At 42.0% G+C, this 26,350-nt stretch overlaps 1 protein-coding gene across 2 annotated transcripts in view; it reads left to right on the forward strand.

Annotated features, from left to right (window-relative positions):
- Positions 1 to 26,350, forward strand: part of atp2b1a (ATPase plasma membrane Ca2+ transporting 1a) — a 165,258-nt gene that overhangs the window by 90,806 nt on the left and 48,102 nt on the right. The window contains exon 1 of one of the 2 annotated variants that reach the window (XM_049566227.1): positions 14,765 to 14,879. The exons of the other annotated variant lie outside the window; for it this stretch is intronic. The gene's annotated coding sequence lies outside the window, so the exon portion shown is untranslated. Of the gene's footprint in view, positions 1 to 14,764; positions 14,880 to 26,350 lie in introns of those variants that run through there. 2 annotated transcript variants of the gene reach the window in all.

The following is a 26,350-nucleotide window of genomic DNA, read 5'->3' on the forward strand; positions in this document are numbered from 1 at the left end:
TAAATGTCATTAAATTGTCTGAAATTATAGTTAAGTAACTAAACAGTGAGTCTCACAGACACACAGCAAGGCCTTGTGAAAATAGTTTTTAAGATCTTGAATTTAGCCAAGCTATGTGATGGATTTTAGTTTGAGGAGGAATATATGAGGCCAGACTGACACAAAACTCTTATATATGCAGTGGCATTCCATAACTTCTCACTCACAGGTTTCATCCCCACAACTGCAGTCAGCACTCATTAACAGCCATGTGTCCTGCCAAGGTGTCCTTGAGAGAGATTCTGTAAGTCACTGAGGACAAGCTTGTCAGATAGACGCCTGAAATATTCATGTAATATATCCCATCCTAGTTCTGGCTCCCTGTGACAACTCTGCCCACTCTTCCCTCTTTATTTTAGGGCGAGGGGAGCTCCAGTGTTAGCTCAGAGTTGCCATCACTTATTTGGACTCTGTTCTCATAGAGAGACTGACTCTTCTGGGTGTTTTTGTAACTGGGCTATTGGAGCTGAAAGTAGGGTAGCCCTTAACTAGGCTACGAGCAGACGACTCCAACTGGGCTTCGTGTTGTCTGGTCACTCTAATGAGGCTAAAGTCTAATTCCCAAAAAGTGAATCTAACTGTCGACTTGTCTAACTTAGAGGCATGTAGACCCTTAAGTCTTTGGAATTATGCTCATTAAAAAGTTAGATGACGAGGCTGATGCTACTCTCATGTCTGTACAGTAAATATGCAGCTGGAGCCAGCAGCCAGTTAGCTTAGCTTAGCAAGAAGACTAGAACAGACATCCTGGCTCTGTCCAAATATGACAAAATCTGCCTACCAGTGTCTTTAAAGCTCATTTATTAACACTTTATATCTTTATTTGTTTAATATGTACAAAAACCAAATTATTTCAATTAGTGAGCTTCAGAGGCGCTAGGTGACTGACTTTGCTATCTTTGGGCAGAGCCAAGCTTGCTGTTTCTCTGGTGCCACTCTGTATGCTAAGCTAATCTAGCCGGTATTTTTCCCCAAATGTCAATCTATTCCTTTACAGTGGAAACAGAAAAAGTTCCAACATTACAGCCCTAGCGTTTCCAAATGGTATTGATGACGTTGCTGTCACAAACATAACTGGCAGCTTTTCCAACATCCGCCATTTTTGCTCCTGGGGTTAGTAACTGCAAAGAACTTACACTGATACCCTTTGGAAACTGGTGATAGCTACTGAGGAAAACAAAAGCACCATCCTCTACCTGTTTTGGTTGCGTAATGCTTGACACACTTCCTTTGTGCCGTAAATCTAGCCTTCTTTTTCCTGGGAAATTGCACCCGCTGGCGGACAGAATTGCATAGTAAAAGCAAGGCTTGAGCCCTGTTTAGACAAAATTTCATCAAGAAGATTTGATTCTTAAAACTATCTGAAAGGTTCTAGACACCTGCCAGATTACACCAATGCGATCATATGAGATGGTGTAACATCTGGGTAGCAACAACTCCAGCTTTTCAGTTTGTTTATTTGAGTGTCTATGTGTGACATGCACATACAGCGAGCAGTAGCAGTGACCCACCGTCTGACACGGACACACCATGAGGACAGAGAGCAACATACATGTCAGCAGCCACAGAAATGTAAAAGAGACTGACCCATCACTCAGCAGGGATTGAAGGCGTTCGTCAGAAAATGCCACAACAAGCGAAGATGCCGTCTGTTGACAGTTTGTAACTGATTTGACCAGCTGACTTTGCTTCAAGCTGAATGGCTGTTGAAACAGGTGACGTGTCTTCCATTCTAAAACCAGCCGCTGGCGACTTGACAAGCTGAGTCACAGGTGCCATCATCCCCTGGCTTGAGTTGAGATGGGCCAGTTCACACGCTACAGTGTTCTGAAACAGTTTTGTTTGTAGCAAATCTTTGGTCTGCACTGGGCAGATTAGGGACCAGTCTAAACACTGATGGTGTCATTATGCTGCAGCCATTACATTGTGCATTAGGTTTAAGGAAAAAACTTGTCTATTTCCACTTTCAGCAGTATCAGATCTGGAGGAGGAGGCACCGTGCCAACAGAAAGTGGTTTCCCAAACTTGCATTTCTTCCAAAACATCACAATTCATGATTTTGACTGGTACAAAAAGTCTTTTCCTGAAGAGAGAGTTTATCAGAAAGAGTTGATGGAAAATCATCTTCAGCCCTTCAAAATGTCACACCTTTTATTAATGTAATTTTCACCCATTTTTTTCCTTTGCCACTGAATGTTTGAGTGGGCCAGTCATCTGCCACAGCAGTATTACTCAGTTCAGCTCACAGGACACTTTCCCGAGCACGAGAAACAAAGGCCAGTCTGTTTCTATGGTTTCTCACATACTGGAGATCTGAGTGGAATTTTACATAGACAAGGCTAATGGATACACTGCACCAGCCGACATTTAACAAATACCAAGGAGAGGTACGACGATGGAGAGAGCAACTTCAGTGCTCTGTGACTGAATGTCAGCCATTCCAGATACAATTTTTAGTTATGACTTGTGTTATCGTGCTGCTCATTAGTGAGTCGTTACATCACAGGTGGCATGGGGGAAAAAAGCCCTCGGGGAACACGCTCCGGTGGCGGGTTTAGCCCAAACACCTCCTCCCAAAACCCTTGCCCTACTGTAGGTCACAACAGGAAGCCCACCAAAAGAGCCTTGACAAACATGCCCTCCTTTCTCTAGGCTCCCAATGCATCACACAAGGGATGGGTGTTTTTCAGCAGACAGTATTGGAAAACTCCTGCCTTGCCCTTCACATGACACACTAACAGAGAGGAAAGTTTCCATTAAGCGTTGGACAGCAGCTGAAGGTTGTGACTTTGAGGAGAGGGGAGGCTGAAGGACAAGAGAGGAGGAGATTCACAGGAATATTTCTGAGTAAAATTTCAATGTAATTGTGCAGTCTAGCAAGTAAACATTTCTGGAAAGGGAGGATTAAAGGAAAAGTCTTGACGCCAGCTATCGAAAAGGTCATCTGTGCATAAATAAATCCTAGAAAGTTTGGAATTAACCAACAGCAAATGGAAAATGCTTTTTCACGTGAGTGCTTATGACTCAGAGGAGTTTAACCACAGTCTTGTTGAACCTTGTCAGTGTTCTGTAATTTAATTGGAGGCCACATTATGTTTCCTTTAAACTTTAAAGTAGACCAAACTGACCTCCTGAATCGGAGTGAACCAGGTCAGCACTGCTGTGTTCAATCTCGAAGACAGCTGATGGGTTTGAATGGGCAGAATTTTTTTTTTGGCTCCTTTTGTGTGGGCCTTTTGAAGAAGAGTAATCCTTGCCCAAACCACAGAGCTGAAGCCATAAAAATTATTAGTCATGCAGCTGATAGTGCTCCAAAAGATGGACAAAGTTGGTTGTAAACCTCGAACATTTTTTTTTTGTTAGAGAAAAGTTTAAAGTAATTTCTCCACCCTGTCATCTTGGCAGACAGACTAGTTGGTAATTTGTCATTTTAACCCACAAAGTAAACAGCGTTGTTTCGTTGTTTCTGTCTCAGGCTGACAGAAGTTCCCTCTCTGTGGTGTCTCTTTCAGAAAGAGACAACCTACTGTCTCTGGCTCTGTCCGGCCCTCCTGTCACAGCAAAGTGACTGAGTTTTCCCCAGACAGGCCCAGGGTAATTGGAACACTGGACTGAGGGGTGTGCACACACGCACACACACAAACCCACACAGGTCATTACATTTACCACTAAGCATCTCCATAAGCCCAAGCAGGCATATCTGACATATCCATCTGCTATGGTAGGATCATGCTGGATCTCTCTCCCTCGCTAAATCGGGGTAAGGGGTGTGGTGCCAGGGGTAATGATGATGGGGACGTGACATATTAACTAAGCAGGGCTATGATTTTACCCACATTTACATCTCTTTTGGAGCATCATGTCATAATGTTGGTTTTGTTGCAATGAAATGAAAAAGACAGTTGAAATTCTTGAAATCCGTTAATCCTATAAGGATGACTGGTTCTTTATGGGTTGTGTCCACATATTACAGATCCTCCCTATTTTTTCTGCCTCTCTCTCTTTGAGTGCATCAGTTCAATTCGATTTTTTCATGCTAAAGCTTCAAAATGCTTCTTTCACATTGCTTGTGTAATGCTAAGTATTGTTTTTTCTACACCCGTGCAAATACAATACCTGAGTTGAGGTTCTGACACCAATTTCTTCCATGTAAAAATAAAAGTACTTGGTACTAATGTAAAAACAAATAGGTCAGTGTAAATGGGAAAATGGGCATCTTTAGGCTACAAAATAAACTGCACTAAATGCCAACGTGCACACAACCAACAAGACCCCTTATGTCCAAACCAAAAGTATATTTCAGTTTCTGTAGATGCCACTTTTCAGCCTGTGCATACAACTGATTATCAGTTAGTTTCACCTTGCCATATTTAATCAGAAAAAAGACAAAGCTCAATTTTTATACAGCAAGTAGCACGAACACCAGGCTGCAACCTCCAGGGCTGGAAAATGAAGCTAACATGGAAGTGCCAAAAACTGCAGTTCTTTAAATGGCCACTTGAGGCTGGCTCCAGCAGCCAGTTAATCCTCATAGACCCCCGTGTTTAAATACCCAACTTTACAGCAGAAATAAACAAGTTTAGAGCCTGTTACCAAAAAAACAGCTTTGGTCACTTAGCTACTTTCTCAATTCATTACAACTGTACGGGGGTAAATTTTTGTATTACACACCCGTTTACATTTTATTAAGGCTTAAAGTTACGCATAATTAATAGTGTGCCACTTTGAGTTATAGTGGATAGATGGATAGTGTCCTTGGCTTCTCAGTCCAGATATGGTCACTTCTGCCTCCAAAAACCAAGATGGCGACGGCTGAAATGCCAGACTCAAGGCTTCAAAACCACCAACGAATGGATGACGTCACAATAGCTCCGTCCATTATTTTTACAGTCTATGGCACACATGCAACATTGCTCAGCAACACAGTGGTTAACAACATTATCATCAGTGTGAGGTTAAAGAGTTTGTTAATGTATACACCTTTTCATAAGTCACTCTGTGAGCCTTGTGCACCACAGAATCCTACTTAATCTGCTCTGTGTTCATCTTCTCTGCTTGTTTATTCTGAAAGCGTAACAGTAATATAACCAGTCCACTTCCAACATGTGGAGCTGAATGTAGTCAGTCTTCATACCCCTTACTGAAGGTGTCAGCTGTGCTTTTGGATCCACCATTAGCATTTTAGCATGTTCACCTGAATCAGGGTAGTCTGGCTAGTCTGGCTAGTCTGCACCTGTGTCACACAATGTCGTAGGTGTTTGATTTTGGTCACTTACCACGCTTACCGGGTGGGAGATTAGTTAAAAATTAAGTTAGATGCAACCTTTTTTTTTTTAGCTATGCCGAGGTGTAATAATGCTAACCGTAACTACTGCTAGCCATAGCCCAGGGGCAACTGCCTTTTCCCACCTCTCCCTCCCCCTGACACTCGGCTGGTGAATGTAAACATTACAACATGTAGGTCTTCTAAAGTGTCAGCTGACTGCACACTGTCACCTCCTCTCTGCAGCTTCTCCTCTGCTGCAGCTGTGGATTTATCTCCTTTCTTTTGTTCCATTTTAACACAGTTAATTAGGACAGATACACACAACTGACTCAGTAACAGATGTGACTTGAAATGTATGATACTTGTATTTGTTCAATTACAAGAAGTACAAGAACACAAAAAACAACTTTGTTCCAGCAACAAGAGTAAATGTAATAAGTTACTTCCCGCCCTGCTTATTTCTGTCTCTTGCATCACACACTGCTTCTCTTTGAAACCTTTCACCTTCCTCACTTTCAACCATACACACATATGTTCACTTGCTCTTTTCAAAGAGGTCAAGGCCATTACCTACTGCAGGGCAAGGTGTGTGTTTGTGTGCATCACGAGTGTGTGCTCACATGTGCTCTAGGGTCTTTTTCCATAACCAAGAACCATAGGTCTCTTAGTCTGTAACCCTCCCTTCCTCTCTTCCTCCCCGTGCCTTCCTTCCCTCCCAGGGGAAAAGCCCCCATGCGAAAGGGAAGAAATGGGGTGTAAAGGGCACCGAGTTCCCATTGGATCTGCTCCTCTATGCCCCATCTGTGCCCAGTCTATGCCACTCTGCTTTGGACACTGCAAAAGCTCTGTGTTGGCTTGAGGAAGCCAGCACTGTTAATGTGCCCCCTCTCTCTCTGTGCACATTCTGTGGGTAAAGCAAAAAAAAAAATCCGATGTGGCACTGTAATTAAGTTGCCATTAATTGTTTTGCCTGGTCCCCGGTGGCACTGCTCACACTTTGGGGGAAGAGAACAGCAGATTTAAAGGGCTGATGGGCTCCACGCCTAACTGAACAACTAAACACAGTGAAAACGATTCTTAATTACTGCCTGTTGCCACTAATTCACCCAAAGTCACCTATGCTGTGAAGCCAACTAGCCCTCACCGTCTAGCTAGCCCCCTCCAATGAAACCTTAACCTTGTTAGCATGTCCATATGGTGTTTTTGAAATGCTACAAGACATATTATGAGCGAAATAGGCAGTCAGTGTACCAATGAGTCTCAAAAGCACAGAATCAGACAGCAAGGTTTCATACATCATATATCTAAGGCAGTGGTTTCTTAGTCATTAGTTCAAGGTCCACACATTTTAATATATTCAGTGTCATACAGTCGTTTGGCCATGTTGTCAAACTAGTTTGCTGTTTCTGTCAAGTAGCTGTCTATGAGTCAGTCACTCTACAGTAGGAAATGGCACTTCAACATGAAAGCTCTGTGGCAGAAAGTCACTGTTCTTCAAAATAAAGTGTGTTTTTAACAAACTTGACACGTTCGTGAGTAACTGGCAGTCCTTTCAAAATGGATCTGAGACCCACTTTTTGACCATGACCCACCAGCTGGGAACCACCAAGGAACCAGTCCTTTCAGCTTGCAGGGTGAAGCTTTCCACATTAATAGCATAAGAGTACAGCAAAACAAAGGATATTAGAACAGAAGCCAGGCTACTTAGTGGTATTTTGCAAGCTAAGTTTCACTTTGGCTTCAACTTGTCAAAGCTGGTGATCGAGAACAAGGTTTATCTAATCTCAGCAAAACATTGCTACCTGTTTGAAAGCATAATCAAGCTTGTGTTATCTACTACCGATGAGAAAAGTCAAAGGTGAGCAGGTACACATGAGCTACAAGTAAATGGCTGGTGGTGACAGAGGCGGCACTAGTTGATGCAAAGGTGTAGAGTTACTTCTGAGCCATGAAAGGCATATGTAGAGACAGTAATCGAGAGCCAGTTCCAGTTGAGAACCGAATCGTCCAAATTCGTCGATCCATCGGAATCATGTACCTTCAAGCTTATCAATTCGTTTATCAATGCAGGCATGTTTTTTCTTACAGCTGCGCACTTCAAAATGACGACTTCAAAATCGTGTCTACTCAATGCTAATGTTTAAAATAGCAATTTGGCCGATAGTCGCCAATAGTCACTACCAACTTTTTTGTTATTTATTCCCCTGCTGTGCCAGGGAGTCAGAGGAGGACATGGTCCAAAATGTGACTTTATTTCATAAAGGAAGGTGACATCAGTGTTGCTTGTAATGTCTGTAGAGTAATAATTTCAAGTAAGACTGGAAGCACCAGCAACTTGCTGAAGCATCTTTATGCTCAACATGGGCTTAAATTTTAAGCACACAAACTCACCTCTCTTTTATAATTTTTCTGCTATCAAGAAATCTTGTGTAAACATTTCAAACTGCCATGCCTTCATGGTTTCTCGCAAACGTTGTTTTCGAGCTTGAAACACACTTAGCCAGTGTTTGCTTCTGCAATATTTTTGTCTTGTATGTTTTGTTTTCCACGTTCCTTCCTGTCGGAGTCTAATGGCAGCGTTTTCCATGAGCGCTGCGCTGCCTCTAAATGTGGAATCTCAGGTGGTTTCTCTGCCTCGGCCGTAATTGAATCAAGACTATTTATATGCCCTACATTTTATGACATGTAAATGTTCACTGGCCTGAATGAAATACACTTTCCAGCTCCACAGCTAGCCGAGCCAAATGTAAATACAGAAGATATCGACGGAAAACAGACCATGGAAAACATGTCCTACAGGGCAGTGGCACTACCCCCTCAACCCTGCTCACACCCTTCTACGGCTCCTCTATGACTTCACACACACACACAAGTTTATATGGCGGAGGCATACTATAACCATACACAGTCTCTTCCACTCTCACACCCTCGTTTCGGGCTGGGTGGGTCGCTGTCCTGACAAAGTCTAACCTCAATGGGCACTTGAGGTGAATTATTGTTTGCGAGTGGAAACTTGGCCAGATAATCTCAATGCTGCTGGCTCAGGGCTGAGTAAGACCACTGTCTCCTTCCCTGCACACACACATGCGCACACACAGCTTTTGTTCTACCATCTCTATTTCCAGTCCACTTATTTGCTGACTCTTTTACAATAACTCCTTGTCTGTCCCGTCTGTGCTTTTGCTCCATCTCTCTCTTCCCTTTCTGCGACTTCTGTTTCTCTCCTCTCAGCTCTTTTCCCAACAACTCTGGCCTTTATCCTACAGGCCGTTCACCTCTGTGTGGCTGCCCTTGCCAGTGCCTGCAGTAAATTCCAGGGGTAGTTGGAAACACAAACATGCGCAAGCCTAGGGCGAGAAGCTCAGTCATGATAGACCCCTCCTTTACCACCACCACCACCACCACCTCTCTCTCAGCTTTCCCTCACACAAGGGGTCTTTGTGTGTGCGCCTGCTTCACAAGGTCTCACTTCAGATCTGCTCTTAGATATTTACCTGCATCACAAGTGTAATTCATGCGTCTGTGTCTGCAGTTGTTTTGCCAGTCAGCAGAGTGTGAGTGTTAATCATATAATTGATGATTCCTCCAGCAGACGTAAACCAATGTTTGGACTCTTGTGGCTCTCAGGACTAATGTGATTACAGTAATTGTGGCAGACTAATGACGTGTTAGATAAGAACGGTTTGTTATTACAATCTGTGAGACCCATCCTTAATATAAACTTTGTCTGATTGATATAGCTACTGTCCTGCTTGAATAGCAGGTCCAAATAGTGTAATGTTAATGCAGCTTTCTGACACTGAGGCCAAGAAGATGACATGTTCTCTAAACTGCGAAAAACAAGCAGAGACTTGATGAACAACAGGGCTTCTGATTAATTTGCAATTGGAAAATTCTCACACATCATCACCCTTCCGATCAGCAGTCTTTCTCTAAAGTATGCAACACAATTTTTCCTCTTCCTCTTCAAAAGAAGGAAGCCCCCCCCCTCCACGTCTAACTCTTTGCCAATGTGCTGAGCCAGTGGAAAATCCAACGTCCGTTCAAGAAACAAAGTGGTGTAGAAAGATCGGTTGACCAAAGGAAGCAATATTCATACAGCATGTCCTCACTGATAGGGACCTACTTGTGCAAGTCGCCTAATGAGACATCTTCACATTCGCATTTTCCACTTGCCCTGGCTCCAGAGGCACATGATCTCCGAGTGCACCATTGGCCTTTCCACCGCAGTCATATGTTTGTTTAAAAATTGTTTAGGAAATAACTGATAATCTCTCTGTGGCTCATGATTTATATTTTCCATTCCCTTTGGCTTTTCCATTGTGCATTGTTACTTGTGCAAATGTCTTAATCAGTTCACAGCAGCTTGCTATCTGAAACTGTGATAAGATGCCGAGTCCGCAACTAAGTTCCTCTCACAGTCAGAGCAGCAGACACATTCGCGCGGTGCCAGTTGCTAGACACTCTCCGACTGAACCTGCAATTATTTGTCAAGCTATCTTGTCTCTTGGTGTGTCGAGCTCTTCCCCAGTAATTAAAGTTCTATGTTGGGATGAATACACACACACACACATCCATACAGCGCACACACAGCCACAGCTTTCTTGTTTATTCTAATATGTGACAACACTTTTGCTTCTGATTTTGTTTCCCGCAACATCTTCATCTGTGAAACCACGTGTTCCCTTTCAAGCTAAATTAACAAAGTGCTTCTGTTTTGAGTGGGTTTTCATAAATGCAAAAGTTACCCTGAAGGCAACATCCCCTTTTGGGAGAGTTTTTGGCATGCCTCATCATTAATGCTTACTCAGACAGCATGAACAACACATTAGCATGCACACGGGCTAATGACACTTGACATTTACAGTAGTTCACAAGATGCTCCAGAGCATATGGCAAATTTCCACTGAGAAACTGAGTCAACAGCAAGACTCAGACAACAGCTGTGGGGAAAATGATTGGTCTCTCCAATTTGAAAAACTTCAAATTAAGTTGTTATGCAGTGCTTCATTTCCTGAGATTGCTGCTTTGCCCTCTGTTGCAGATACATGCTCTGTTTTTTTATTATCTCCAGGATTAAATAATTCACTGTCTCCATTAACAAGTCAAAAGATCAGACAGCTCGCAGATTGTTGTGTGGATTCAGCTAAAAGGTCCTTGGTGTGAGGCTTCACCATCTTGATCACTTCTGCGGTCCCAAAGTGTTTAAATGGATTGAAGCAGAGATTAAGTGGTTTCAACTGAACAAACAGGCTCTGATAACACAAGGCAGAATACCAATTTATTATCTGTCATATTTAGATAAAGAGTAGACAATACAAACATCCGCTGCTGACTGGGAGGAAAATGTTGTCATGGAAAGTTGATGAGTTCTGCATAAAGAATCCTGTTTATACAACGTACATTTTAATGAACCCTTCTGATAGCTTATAGTGTCATTGTGTGTGTGTGTGTGTGTGTGTGTGTGTGTGTGTATGTGTGCTTGCATTTCTTCTCTTGTCTTTAAAGTCCACGTCCACACGTCTCAAATTATGTGAATTCTTACACTAATATATTTTGTTTAACATCGTTTTATGAAGCCAAAATATCCCACATACAGCCGCTGTCATGTTGCATTGGTGACGTCATTTGGAGCCAGAGTCTGCGCAGTAGCGATCTCCAATGGGTCAAGTTCCCGCCCATACCCACATCTGACTAATCATGAGCAGCGTAATTGATCACAAGATTGGTACACGCCGCTGTCAATCATTATGCAACACCCCTTTTTATAACGCTAATATATATGACTACCCTACGAGGTTCCGCCTCGTAGGGTAGTCATATTAGCGGAACCCTTTTATTTTAAAAAAAACCGAGGCGGCCTTCCGCAACAGGAGGGGCTGTTGAAGACTTGTGGGAGGAGCTGTTGATGACACCGCATGTGCGACCCACTGGTGGTGGATAAACAGGAAACAGCTGATAGCAGGAATTAGCGAGCAGCTAGGCAAGAGGGAAACGCAAACCTGACAGACACTGTAAAGATGAGCAACTGAGGAGACAAGGAATTGCGCACCCTCCTTGCCCTCGCGAACGAAGAGGCCATTAACCGTCAGATGACGGGGACGGTGAAGAACGAGCCGGCTTACGAGAGAATCACTGAAAGACTGACCAGCCGCGGCTTCCCTCCCACGTCACTGTTTACGTCACACGCTGAGCTACATGTTTTGTTACTTACTCACGCCTCCCATTGCCCCGAAAAAGGCGCATTCTGTATAAACAAAAGTAGGAACTGTAGTTAGCATCTTCCTTTTGTTTATGTTGGTAGTTAGCTTGTAGGCTAACGGGCATTGCCTGACACACAGTTAATACTTGTGAAACCAACAATAATATCTGCTGCAGTGGGGTTTTAGGTAGATTTTGGAAAATAGATAAGCTTTATTGTCCACCTCAGTGAAAATTTCTCTTTGGTCACAATGCTAATGCTAACTTTCACTCCCTGCACTGGAGGTTTCAGGTTTCTTTGCCGGTGTTGTGTTGAAGTCTCTTCCCCCGTTGATACATGTTTCCTGTAATAGACAGCGATTGGCTCTCCTATTAGTGATGCACCTAATCTATCTTGCCTGGCATACGTTTGAATGTCAGATTTTAGGGAACCGCATAGATGTCGCTCCCTTCAGTAGAGGAATGTGAAGACACTTCTCTAGAGACAAACCTTTCAGATACAAATCAGTCATTTTAGGGAACATAAAAATGAGAAAACCACATTTTTGAATGAAGGGGGACTTTAAAGATATTGCATAAACAGTCTGACATTTTGGGAAGTGTGCGTAGTTGCTTTCTGATAGACAGATAGATGAGAGAATCAATACCAGACTCATATCTGTCAATTAAATGTACAGCTTCAGCCAGCAGCTGGTTAGCTTAGCTTAGCACAAATACTGGAAACGGGGTAAAATGCTAGCATGGCTCATTCTGGCGGTCACAAAATCTAGCACCTGGAAGGATCACTAATTAACACATGAAATGTCGCAACAAGCAAAGTGTAAAAGGGACAATTTGCCTGTTTATGTGGGGTTATGTACCGGACTATATCCTGGCTTGCACACAACAAGCAACTTTAGTTGTTTTTACAAAATAAACAAACAAGATATAATGTGTTAAGTGTTGATACCACTGAATTGAGCCATGCCAGCTATATTAATGTTGCTTCCTTTACATTCTTGTTTAGCCTGTCCCCCTGTCTTCTGCAGTATACAAGTCAGAGATAAAGAGGGAGGGACGATAAACAGACTGATGGACAGCCAGAGATAGACAGAAAGAAATGGGTGGCGTCAGTGTCACGTTCGAGGGACATCTGCTCAGGGTAGGCCAAACACAAAGCACCACAGGCTGCCAATCAGGAAGCCACCAAAACCACTGACAGTGAACTGGAAAAATGGCAGACGTAAAAATAGGTCTCGTCTCTGCTTCGCCACTTCAGGGTTTGAAGGCCCACGGAGCAAAGCGTGTTTGCCAGTCCCTGCTCAGCTGAGGCCTGTGTTCCTGTTGGATGTACAAGAAAAGAACAAAAAAAAACAAAAAACACAAGCGTTGAAGCGCTGCTGTGCAACAGTTCTAGTTTGAAGTTTGACAGCAGAAGATTGACTGACAGCTGAGAAATGTGTGAAGGGTGTGGGGAAGCATATGTGACAGCCAGACTCGACTGGGTGCATCTTCTCACTGAGGAGTGCTGCTTTTAAAAAACACACTGGTCAAAATCCACCCACGTTACTTCTCCAATCTTTAATTTTCAACCACAACAAAATGCTGCCATATCGCAGAATCCAGGGTTGAATATCTGTGCATATTCTTTGTAATATTATCGATCTATTTGTGTAAATCTTTTTGTCTATCTGTGCATCTTTACTGATTGTTCCTCTTTCTGCTTTTGACTGAATCGACTCAGTCAAATCACACACAAGGCGTAAGAACAAATAATTGCATAAGTCAACTTACATAATTTAAGTGGGTTTTTTTTCTTCTCTTCCTCTTTCCTCCCCTTGACGTGGATCTGAGTCGACAAGTTCTGAAATTTTCCAACTTTTAAATTGCACACAGGCATAAACATCGTGAACTTTTCCCCTGTTACCAAATCTGACGAGGCCAAATTGCTTCTGTGTTAATGATAAATCCCATTATGTCAAGACAGCAAGTATATTACACCGAGGTTTGACCTCAACCGGAGTTGTTTTCTGTTTATCATCTACCAACACCCATGTCTTCTGTTAACCTGGGGGTCCTCCACGTAGTCATAAAAGTTAAGATAAAGTTGTTAGTCAAAGGACGGTTTCTTTACCTGACCCGGTTCGTGCAAAGACGAGATGTGTGATGCATTATTCAGCTTGGCGTGCACATATTTAACATTCTTAACATGCACTTTGTATCTCTAATTAATTGACTTGCACTTCATGCTACTTTATATACGATTGCTCCATTACTGTGAAACATATGTGTTGATTAATTTATATTGCACACTATAGAAGTCTGAGGGAATGGTAAAAGAAAAGATGGGCCTCTGCCTGCATTGTAATGCACTGCGCTTCATTGCACCTCACTGACAGTTGGCCCCAGGAATAGGAAGGCTGATTGTCAAGTGTGTGACTCCCTCTCAACAGGACCAAAGAATCGCAAAGAATACAGGCATTGAATCCGCAGAAGAAGAAGAAAAAAAAGCGCTACGTCATGGAAACAATGACGTCAGGTTTGATTAGGCGCCGAGGGAAGAGCCTCTTGTAGCCTAGGTGGAGTTCAGACGGGCAGACAGCAGAAACGATGAGGTTTCGGTGTGCACTTTTTTTTTTGCAGGCTGCATCATATGATGTGTTTGGGGTGTTGAATAATCCTGTTATTATAAAGCGACACGGGAGCAAAGAGGGAGTACGAGGGGATCATGACGTAACCGTTTCCATAGGCGACTGATATGCCGGCTGAGCCAATGGGAATCCACACCAGCGGTCCATACCCATCCTCCTTTTGACGTGCATCACATGTCCCCGGCGGTGTTGTGACAGAAGTGAAGCAGGCGAGGCGAGATGAGTCCTGTCAGCGTACTTCCGGCTTCGTCAGAAATACGTTTGAGAAAGTGGACCAAGTTACGTTATGGCTGCTTTTGTCCCATATTGTGTGCGACATGATTTCACATTTAATGCGCCATTTTTAGAAAAGTGCATCCAGACAAATATATTTATTATATTAATTAAGAAGATAGGTTATTTTGTCTGCACATGTTCTGTTAAGGTGTAAATTTTTATGAATGGCTGTCGTGTTCATTGGGAATATTTAGATACATTTGCTGATTAACGTGGTGCCAGTAAACCGTTACGCAAACAGCTGTACGCATGTGTCATATGGTTTCCGGTTAAGCGGACACGGGTTTTCCATGCGCTCAGATGGGATGGGAACTATCTTGACAGCTCTGCCCGGAGCCTTTGGTTGTGGTTGTGACAGTGCAGTGGGCGGGATTTTACCTCAGATCAGGGGAGAGAGTCTAGTCTTTGGTGAGACTGAGGGGGAGTTACAGAGAGAAAGGGACCTGGGGTGCTCTTCAGAGTACGGAGTGAGTATTTTTTATGGTTATCTTTTCTGCGCTAGCGCCACAAAATGCCGCAAGATAAGGACTGCTTCTGAGTGATTCAGACGCTGCATGGAAAACCCACACCGGTTAAAGTCTTCATTTTTGTGTGCAATGATCAACGAGGGCCAGCCACCGGTGGGTGGCTGCCTTGGTTAGTTAGCTTTATACCAAGCTAACATCGTTAGCCAGTGTTATATCTTGGGAGAGATACTGACATTGGGCGTCTCGTTCTCCAACACAGGTAGCTAATCAGCCGAGATGCTGCCAGGCTTTCTTTAATTGTGCTTAGTTTACTCAGACTTGTGCATGGCTCTGGGCTAAGTTTCCCGACTTGACAGTCTTTTAGAAGTGCCTTTTTGTGGTATATCACTTCTTTGCAATCAGCATAAGCTAACGCCTGGGAGCTAGTTGGCTAACATTGTACGCTAGCCTGGAACGATGTTTTTTAACGTTCGGCTCCACGCGACAGTGTCTCGTGGACAGCGGGGAGACGTTGAGACGTCGGGGCTCGTGATTTATAGACTCCCTGTGAAATAACGATAGTCGCTTTAAATGTGGACTCGTTGGGAGAAAGTTACCTGTATTTCATTCTAACGTGGGGTGCGTTTTACGACCTGTCATTCAGTCCGTTTAACGTCATGTGGACCCCCTTTTACACAGAGAGATAATGTCAGTAAGCTAACGTTAACTGACATGGAGCGGTATCCTCCGACCGTTGGACTCCACGCGCTGCGGTGGCTCACGCGGACAGCTCGGGGAGCTCACAGAGAGTCAACCGTGTGGACACATTTAACTTATTTTGTCGGCTCACTGTCAATTAAGAGTGACTATACTAGATTTGTACTTAAATAAAAATCATTAACGTCGTTTAGAAACCACCAACGTCTCCCCATGTCAAAGTTGCGCACCCATTCGGGGAATATCATTAACCCGTGTTGGCTTATTCAGTTCCCCCTTTGATTTGTGTCCCTTAAAGCTTACCCTGAACCCAGCCTTTATCCACAACGCTAAGCCTATTTCATAAAGTCAAGCTACCTACCAAACCTAAATGTCATAGCAGGACTTCATCAGTGCCAGCTATAACGCTATTTAAAGAAAAAACGTTCATTTATGACCAACACCGCAACCGCATCTTCAAAAAAACCGTAAACCCTGAACGCAACATGTCGCTTTAAATGCCAGTTGTCTTCTAACGGTAATGCAGTTCATATTCCCTAAGCTCTCCAGCTACTACAAGTTGATTCCGTATATTAACATTACACCCTTGACCTTTAATAGACAATGTAATTGTAGTTTCGCAAACATCGCCTGCAAGTTTCCAGGTTGATATGGAGTGCAGGCACTGAGCACCTTTTGGTGTCTAGTTGAAGGGATCACTCCTTATCCAATTAAATAGCACCCGGTTTGCTGCAGCGCCAGCAGTGTCTTCCGGTGTTTGTGTAATGACCTGTGATCCTACAGTGGATTGCAGATAATGTTGCAGTTTTTTTTATCAAAATACATTTGAATTTAGACTGTGATTCAATGAGACAAGGTGTGCCAGTCACTGTAGTGGTTAGCGTAGACGTATTACATAATATAATGTCAGCTAAGCTATTCTATGGCCAAGCATTATGGTCAGAATACCTTGCCGCAGACTATGTGTGATGCATTGACAGTTGTTGGCATTCAGTTTTGAATGTGTCTGTATTTTCTACATGTTACTACAGTAGTAAAATATTATCCAGGTTTAGTATTGAGTGATATTTTATTTAACCTGTCTAGCTCAGCATGTATAGAGATTCAGAGTTTGTTCAATGATTCACTTAAACCATCAGTAACACTATCTGTTGCTGTGTCTGAGCCCTTTGAACTCAGACTGTTGCTGTCACTCAAGAATGCCAAAAATATCCCTTCTTATTCCTTGCTATACCACGCTTTTTTATAATGGCTGACTATTGACAACACTGCTCGCCCTGAAGGATATGAGTCAGTATTTTTTTTACTCTTATTTTGTAAATTGTTTTGGAAAGTGGTTGTATCTCAGAGGTAAGATCACTTGACCTCCTTGGCTGAAGGTGTTTTCCGTACTTTCAATTTTAGACCAACAACCTTTCATGATTAAAACACTTGGTGCTTTTATGCAGTGCGCATGAGGTTAATTAGCCATGCTGGAGACGATGTGATTTCTAGTAATTCAACATCATAGCTTACTGTTAAAGTAAGTGTTACTTGCTTCTCATGGCATGGGAGTTTTTAGTAGTCACATAGTCACTGCGAAGTAATGCAGTGTACTGAGCACACTTTCTTCCAGGCAGTTCTCGCCTGTCACGTCTGTCCCTAACTCATCATGGATGAGTCCCCCTTACAGCTGCTTGATATGTCCACTGATGCCATTGTCATGCTCTGCACTTCAGTCACTTACAAGCATAGCCTCCAAAATTCAGCAGTACTCTGAATAGCAACAGTTGATAATATTTTACACTTGTTCAGTCTGCATTTCTTTGTAAAATTTTCTGTAACTGCCTAGTAAAAGGCATTATTTTAGATAGCAAGCCACTGTAGGTCATTAATCTAAGGTGACATTGACATGGAAAGCTAAATATAGTCTGCTTTTCTACCATGCACAAGTTCAACATGTTTATGGTACTATTTACCTATGAAGTTTTGCTTATCTTTCTAACTCTGTGTGGATTGTAAGTCCAAGGTTATTCCAAGCAGAGGTTTTAGGTTATGTGCAGTTTGACTCATTCATTACTACTTATTCATTCAAGTGCGGCCTATAAAACAGTAGAAAGTGGACAATGCAGGTGTGACAAAAATTAATATGCTTTTTAAAAAATAGGAGTTAATGTAATAGTTGCAGGGACACCGAGGGGGCTATAATTTGAAAAATTGGCAAAACTAATCGGATAAACTATGATCCTGCCCACTAAAACAATTATACGGCACACTATGAAAAATATCATGAATTAGTCATCAAGTCAGCCAGAAGGTCTAACTATGCTGAGAGTCAGTGTAGCAGACATTTATTATGTTAGTTTTGGCATTTCTGGAAAGCTGGTGGGCTTCATGGCCTGACGTGCCACCGATCACAATTACATTTTTATGTAGAGTGGAAGAGCTGTCTTATTAGTGTCTGCATATGTCTAGAGAATTGAAAATAACTATTTATTGTTAAACTTTATGGCAAAATAATTAAGTGTATAAAACAAAACATTGAAACTGCTTTGGAGTCTATTAGTATTGGTTATTTTCTCCACGCATTCAAACTGTCATTGTGACAGTTTACTGAAACATTGCTATCAGACCAGTGGAAAAAAGCTAGTGGCTACAGTGTCATATTGGTGTAGCCACTGAAACCTTTTCCACCAATATGGAACAGGCTCCTATCCAGTTTTCCCAACTAGTTTTAAACCGTTGAAATTTTGTTACAACCTGAAAAGTTAATTTCCAATTGTAATCACAAAAACAGCAGGTTTTCCTTGACCTTAAGTGTGAACCATGGCGTCATCAGTAGGCGTGTAATAGTCTGCAGGTTGGAAAGAGAGGATGGAAAAGGCAACAATAGAGACATTAAGTTAGAAATCATCAGATAAAGAGGGCGTCTGTTGTGGACTTAATAGTTGGTCCATCCAAAAGAAATATCTGAAATAACAGAACAAAAGCTTGAAGACTATCAATGCGATCCATCATTTTGCTGCTACTGTTTACTTATATTGTGCATCGTGCAACGCCCTCCGTTGAGGAAGCATCCTTGACCGTAGTGGTTAGTGCTTAAAACAGGTGGAAATTCAGGTGGTTCCGCTAGATAGCACCAAGGTTCCAAGAGTCCTGAACGCAACCACTTTAGGAACCAGAGCTAATTTGGTTGAAAAAGGGTGTATGTGTATAATAACTACCCATACAGGTCTCTTCCCAGACTTCCAGAGCTCCATCTCATGTGTTATTTTGTGATGTTAAGATCTCTGTGACTACGGCTGGGTATCTTTCAAAACATTTTGGTATTGGTAGTTTACACACTGCGGCAATTTAAATAGTCTGTTTCAACTCTTGACTTGAATTGTTCAGCACACGCACGCAATATGAAATGTTACATGGGTCCTAGTTTAAGTACTGCCCCTACTACAGAAAACAACCATGTACAAGTAGGCCAAAATTTAATGTTTGTTAAACGCTACATGCTTAAATCCCATTCATCATAGCGCTGTCCTCAGTAATCTCTGATGAGGGGGAATCCAGTGGTGGAGATTTTGAAGGACGCTCTGGAACGTGAGGAGAACATGCATGCTGAGAAGAAGATGGCTGCAGTTTGCTCTTCATGCAGTCAAACATGGAGTAACTTTGTATCACACACTTTGGACATGGAGCCTAATAGAATGGAGCACCACCTTTGATCTCGTCTAATAGTTTTTTTTTTTTAACACCTATACGACACACACTGCAGTCAAGCCTCTCAAAATACCCCCATCTCTGGGCATAACATAGTTTTTTTTCTGTATACCTTTACGACGTGAAATGTGAGACAGCCAATCACTAACATTATTAGATCTTGGTACAAGCGTGCTGCATGCGTATTGGCTCACTGACGCTGAAGAGGTTTACTCCCCAGGTATTGTAATTTGGTACATAATCCCAAGGCCTGTTTTCAGAGTATGGTACCCAGACCTGTTGGTGACTTCTCTTGAGTGGCACTAAATAAGAACGGTCACATTTCACATTGTCTGTCACACCTTTAAGATTTCAGGTTTCTTTTTTCAAAGCACATTTCTCTCCATCTACAGACAAATCCACCGACAGATTTTTGTCTTGGGCTCTGGTGACACCGCCATTACAGCAGTGGCTTAGCCACACTGAATGCAGGGTCACTGACGGTGAAAGCACAGATAGTTAGATTGAACCCCTCCTGAGGGATAAAGGTAGCCCATGTGAATCTAGATGTTATTCCATCTTGAAACACTAGACTGAAATGTATTATGATATAGTCTTTGGGAAAAAAATAATGTCAACATTTGGAGTTTTGGCCGACTTACATCGGATCAGTGTGAGAGTGCTGTGTAGCAACCTAGCCCTATCCAGCACTAGCTTTCAGACTTGATTTACTTCTACCTCAGTCTATAATAGAATTGTGTACATATATGTTGGCTATCACAAATTGCATTCCCTACCGCAAGTCTGGGTGAAATTACTTTAATGCTCAACTCCAGTGCATCCTGAGATTGTAATGGTAAGGACAGCAAGGTCAGACTGTGGTTGCAAATGGCAGGGCAGCAGGACCTGAGGCCACTGGGCTGCGTTGTAGAATCACACATAACAAAGAACACATAGAGCCTCTCATCTTCAAAGTGGCTCGATGAAAGATGCTTCATTTTGGAATATTTTCCATCCTTTGGACATGAAGGACTCTGCGACGGCTAAATAAAACCATCCCGCCTGGTTTTCTCTCCTCTAAGGGGGAAAAAAAACATTAATATTTTCACAGTCACGGTTTAAAGCTGACTCTACAGTATTGACAGTGCTAAGGCTGGGATAAATCTAATTAATATTCGGTACCTAAAATGTTTTATACTATATTTAATCCTGCCAAAAAAAGAAATAAATAATGGTGTGAATAAAAGTGTGGCGGTCACAGATTATAGGCTACCTTTAACCACAGGATAGTCTTTCAGTAATCAGCAGTGCTTGGAAATTACTGAGGACCTCAGACGTACATGATTGCATCACATGACCTCTCACCGTTTACACAGCCACTGTCACAATGATAAGAGGTTGTACTGATGTGAAAACATAATGGAATACTGTAACCTTTATGTGACATCTGACATCGTACATTGATGAAGTTTATAGTGGTATTCACTGAAAGTCCACCTTCCACATCAGCTGTATTTTGTTGATTGCTTCAATTTAAGGTTCAACAGGAACTCAGGATTTACCGCATAAGTCTGGTCTGAAACCCATTTTTTAAAATACAATTGGTCGATAGCCGATATCTGTACTTATTTGTCGTTGCTTATTTTGTTTTTGTTGTAATTTATTCCCCTTTTTCTGCCAGGGAAACAAAGAAATCTTCATTAAAAAATAACTGTTTTAAAGTCAGTCTGAAGCAACCTGCTGCTTGTCATTTTAGAGGCAATCTGGAAATCCATCAGTAAGAAAAAAAAAAAATTCTACCTTTACAATGTAGATTGCAGAATCTGTCTTGAGAGATTATTTTAGAGGTGACCAAATGCCTCATGAAGAAAACGTTGAGGCATTTCTGTGCACCAAAAGCTAGAATTAACGTCTCCTCTGTGTTAAGATTTAAGGAGACAAAGTCCAGCCTCAGTTTCAGGCTGGCATGTTTTTCAGCTGCATGGATTTTGGGATGCACCTTTAATTTTTTCATTGTTCCATTTCAAGAAAATGAGACAAAATATGAGTATTTAATAATAATAATAATAATAATAACAATAATAATAATAATAATCTTTATTGCGGACTCAAATGGTCCACATACACACAACCATAACATACATTTAAAATACATCATTAAAAATAAAAATATATATACTTTCACTCACACACACACACACATATATACATATATTTAATTCATAGGACAGTACTTGTTGAAAAAAAGAGTGTTTTTCTTAGGATAAAGGCTCACCAGCAAAAGTACACTGATTTATTTAGTAGGATAAAGTAGTTGCAGTGTTGGGTGTCAGAAACCAAAGAGTCATTCATTTTTGATGTACAAACTTATTTATAAATGAGCTCAAAATAATGTAATAACGACAAAACTGTGGTGTAAGTATTCTTTAAAAATTATATACGGTGACGACACATTTACGTCTCATCCCTAGGTAGCTGCTGCCCCTTAGATCCAGAGATTACAGTTGATTATCATTTTAGATTACATGTCGCTCCATACATGAAGTAGGAAGAGCAGAAGAGGAAAAGGGTGTTGATGGTGACACCTCTGACTGTGCGTTCGTATGAACTGGCAGCCTGACAGCGTCTGAGCGCCGTGTAGAGGTTCTAGTCTGTGTGGTGAAGTAGCGCTCTCAGCTGTGAGCCATGCAGCACAAGGAGGGCTGGGTGTCTCTGCTTTGTACCCTCCACATTTACATGGCCTGACCCAGTTCAGCAACGGCTAGCAGTGGGGGAGGGGGCAGTCTGGGGGAAGCTAAAAATACCACCCCTCGCATTAGGCAGCTCCATTGCCGAGGGATCCCTAGAATTGCTATCCTTGACTTGCATCAAGTTGTTGGCACGTAGAGGTGTACAAACTGCCAGAGGGTTTCCTGCGCGTGGAAACAAAGACATGAGTGTGTTTCTGAGATGCCCACCACTGTTGTCCGATCCACTTGTTTTCTCCTTGCCACAGCCTTCTGGGTAGGGGATTCAGTGTGCATCGGATGTGTGATAGCAGCCGCAAATGGCTACAGTAGAGAGGAGACTTGGGACTTACCAGACTCTGGTCCTCGGGTTAAACCACCTCGTATTCCTGCTGAGCTCTGGGTTTGCTGCTGTTGTGTGGAAAGGGTTAACCTTAGCCTCTGTCATTCAACCATACCATGCCAGCTGTTGGCTTGGAGATCCAATCACAATGATTTTCCACTGTTGTGACATGTGACCTGCTCCGCAACCCGAAACTGTCGCAGCGCAGCAAATGTTGGCACTTCCTTCATCTTGGCGTTGTTGCTGCTCGTGGGGTTAGGGGGTGTGAATGTGGGAGAGGGCTCATGGAGAAGGCAGAGAATTGCATTCATTACTATAGGGTGCACACATGCTCTGCCCATGTGGTGCCCAAGGACAGCAACATATTTCTACTATTTTAAGATAAGTCATTTAGAGACCATTCACACATTTACAAAGCCACATGTTAATGCAAGGTGCAAGATGGCTTACAGACAAGTGCTACTGTTAGCCACAAGAACCTCAAAGGCTTGGTAACAAAAAACTCTTGTTCTCAGATGTGAAAGGGTGTTAAGATGTTAGGATGTGTACACTGTGAACTGTTGATAGGCTAAACCCATTACTAGTGAGCGAGTCGATCTTTTCTAATCTTTTATTTCGTTTTCTATTCTGCGAAATAGTTGTTTTTTCATTTAGTAAAAAGGTGTCAAATATAAGGGAAGCAATTAACCTTTAACCAATGAGGTTAATTGCGAGTTTTAATAGTGTTTTAAAATATGAAATATATATATATATATATATATATATATATATATATATATATTCATGGTAGAGCTGGGCAGTGTCCGCATTCCCATATAGAGATTTAACTGTATCATCTACCATCAAAATGCATCACAATTTTTGAAATTGGTCCAAATTGTCTACAAGAAAAATAGGCCATCTGATTTAAAAGCTCTCAAATTACCTAGAATTTAATATTTCAGTAACTTAGTCTTATAATAATATGACTCATAAACATGCTGTTGATATTCACTTTCTATAGAATTTTATGTGGGCAACACTGACATTTAAAAGTGGTCGTCACTAGGCATGCAGGAGAATAAGGCCATTAATATCCCAGAATGCCATCCATATAGAACAGCGACTGGATAAATGTTTTATATAGCCATATAAAAGCCTACGATTTAATGGCAATGAAACACTTCACATTAAATAACTTGAAAATAAGCTAAATGTAGAAGCAGCCTGTTAAACGAAGTGACTGATCAGTGGCAGAGGTAAAGGAGGAAAAGGACTCTGTGCCAAGTGCCACCATAAATCACCAAGCCCACTGTCCACTGTATGGTTTGCCATGGTGGAGGGACGCATATCTCTGGTCTGTTCTACCAGGGGACCAATGGTGTGTTCAAGGAACTATAAAATACATATATATAGTTTAGTAATACAGTTTCCTTGGTTGTGTTTGAAGGTCTTCCTGGAGAACATAATCCATGATCTTGTCACCTAACTGCACCAAGCACGATAAGAGGAAGATCGTGACCACTGTGAATGTGGCGTATGCTCTGAAGAGGCAGGGACAAACCTGTACGGCTTCAGTTGATGAATAGATACATTGGTAATTTACACCCTAAACTCTGGTCTACATTATATACATTTATATTTAAGTTGTCTTGGCAACATATCTTATAGATCACACAATATTCAAGGCTATTTGATATGCTATTAATAAGTTTTATTTATTTGGCCTATTTCCCACCAGGCATTTTGGCCATTGAGATTTTCCATAGCCAGACAACTACACGTGATGCTGTGACTGGGTGCCATTTTTAGTTTTATAACAGTCTCCTGGTTGGCAGCATTAATCTTGCAAATGGCGATGTCATTGGCTCTTTGTTGCGTGTGCCAGCTCTTGTAGCCTCCCTTCCAATATATCGTTGAGCTGCCCGTTCATGTTGCTTTGTGCTTCAGTGCTTGTCTCGCCTTGTGGTTGTGCAGGATGTGCAACCTTGAACTAGTTAACTTTATGTGTTGCTTATCGAGGTGCATCTTGTGCATGCTTTGCAGTATCATTATCCATCCAGCGCAAGTATTCTGGGATACTTTGCTCCCCCGGACATTTGTTTGTGATGTTGACGGATTAGTTGAACCTACTTTGGGGTGCACATTTTGCTGTTTGCCGTCCCTATTTTTTATATGTTGAAAGGTGATTGTTACTGATGGCAACCAAAGGCTAAGAATTGGTCGCCAATTTCTCAGAATGGTTGCCAGTGGCAACCTGGCAATCCTTACCGTTGAGCCTTGGTGGGACAGAAACTGACACAATTCTTCTTAAACCGAAGTCTACTGATGACAATTGTGTAGTACATTGGAACTTAACTGTATGCATGACTGTCTAAAAAGAGATGGGAGAGCTGTCTTATTAGTCAAGATGTTGCATGAATGGCTTACTTTACGATTTGACAACTGTTTTAATATACCATGAGGGAACGACAGGTGCTAATATCTTGCACACGTCTTGAGAAGTGTGGCGTGACTAGTAGTCCGTGGGTCTCAGTTGGGCTACAGAGAGGGGAACCTTGAGTTGACATTTTTGAAAGATTGGTCTGACATTCCCTTGTATATCTGTCAAATCCCCAAGAAAAGGCCTTTCAGTATTTTTCATGGACATCAGAACAGTGGTGCAAAAAATAATAATTGATGACAAAGATGTCAGTGGGTCAGGTGAGTTTTCAACATGCATTGAAGACCTCACCCTAAACCTGTGGTCAGTACAAAAGGTGCAGGAGTATTTTCTCTTCTGAATAGGGATTTCTGTGATCTGTCCCACCTCAGTAATACACCCGACCCTGCAATTATGCTGTGTAATAAATAATAAATTCTGTCCCGTTTTCCATGGCAGATGGCTCCAAATAGAATCTCAACATGTGACAGAATAGTTTCCAAGAATCTCAATGGAATAAGCTGCTAGCATTCATTTGTGCAGTGAGCAATAATAAAGGCTTCAGTTTTCTCTCCTTCTGCATCTGCGTCCCAGTTTAAAGTTCTGACACATTTTGAGTTTTAGATGCTAGTTTGGAGTTGCACTTTTGATGTCCTGTTTGGCGTAAAGACAGATGAATGGTATTCTTGAAAACATGTTTTGGCCTTTCTTGTAGCCAGAAATTTTAGAAAGTGAGTAAAACCTCCCCAGCTGAGGTAACTGCAGCATTTTTCTCCAGACAAGGAAAACGTCCCCGTCTGCCTACACTGGTGCCTTTTTTTATGGATCAGATGGCTGAGTCCAGGTTGTCTGTGCAGTGCGGATTAACAGTCTGATAGTATGGCTTTCAACCTGAAAGTACAGTGTATGTTCCAGACTAGAAATTAAGCTCATCTTGTCGAATCTTTCCAATAAATCCACGTTAGTCCCTTGTGGTTTAAGAAATGAATCAAATCAAGTCCTCCTTTCAACAGATTGATTGTGTTGTGATGTTTGCTCATAGTCCTGTGTTTCTGTTTCTATCTGAGCTTCACCAAGAGAAATTTCTATCAACTTGGTCGTCATGAATGAATCAGGCCTTATTGTGTTAGGCTGATTAAAGCTGAATGGACAGCAGCCTCTCATTAGAATGGACTCTCCCATGTAGAGCACCATGGAGCTCCCTGATGCCACAGATAGTCTTAATTAGATTAAACAGAAGGCTTTTCCTGAGGTAATTAGTCACTTGGTCCCTGCTCACTACGTTACCCCACCAGTTACACTGCAGGGAAGCTGGTGGCTTTTGATTCTGATTTTTTTTAATGGCACCTACTGTATGTTGTTTAACATGATGGGGCACTGTGATACAATCTTCTGGGTGTGAAAGGATTTGACTCTAAGGCTTTACTTAACACCTGATTGTATCAGAAGAGGAAGCTACTGTTCTTCATCATGCAGTTTGTCCTCATAGTGTGTAAAATAACTGTAATTTCTATTCACTATTTAAAAGAAAGATCACCCATCTCTGCTTTTCTCATAGGCAAGGCAAGTTTATTTGTGTAGCACAATTCAACACAAGGTAATTCAAAGTGCTTTACAGAGACATTAAAAGCAA

The sequence above is a fragment of the Epinephelus fuscoguttatus genome, linkage group LG22 (assembly GCF_011397635.1).
Source record: "Epinephelus fuscoguttatus linkage group LG22, E.fuscoguttatus.final_Chr_v1".
Classification (NCBI taxonomy): Eukaryota; Metazoa; Chordata; class Actinopteri; order Perciformes; family Serranidae; genus Epinephelus; species Epinephelus fuscoguttatus.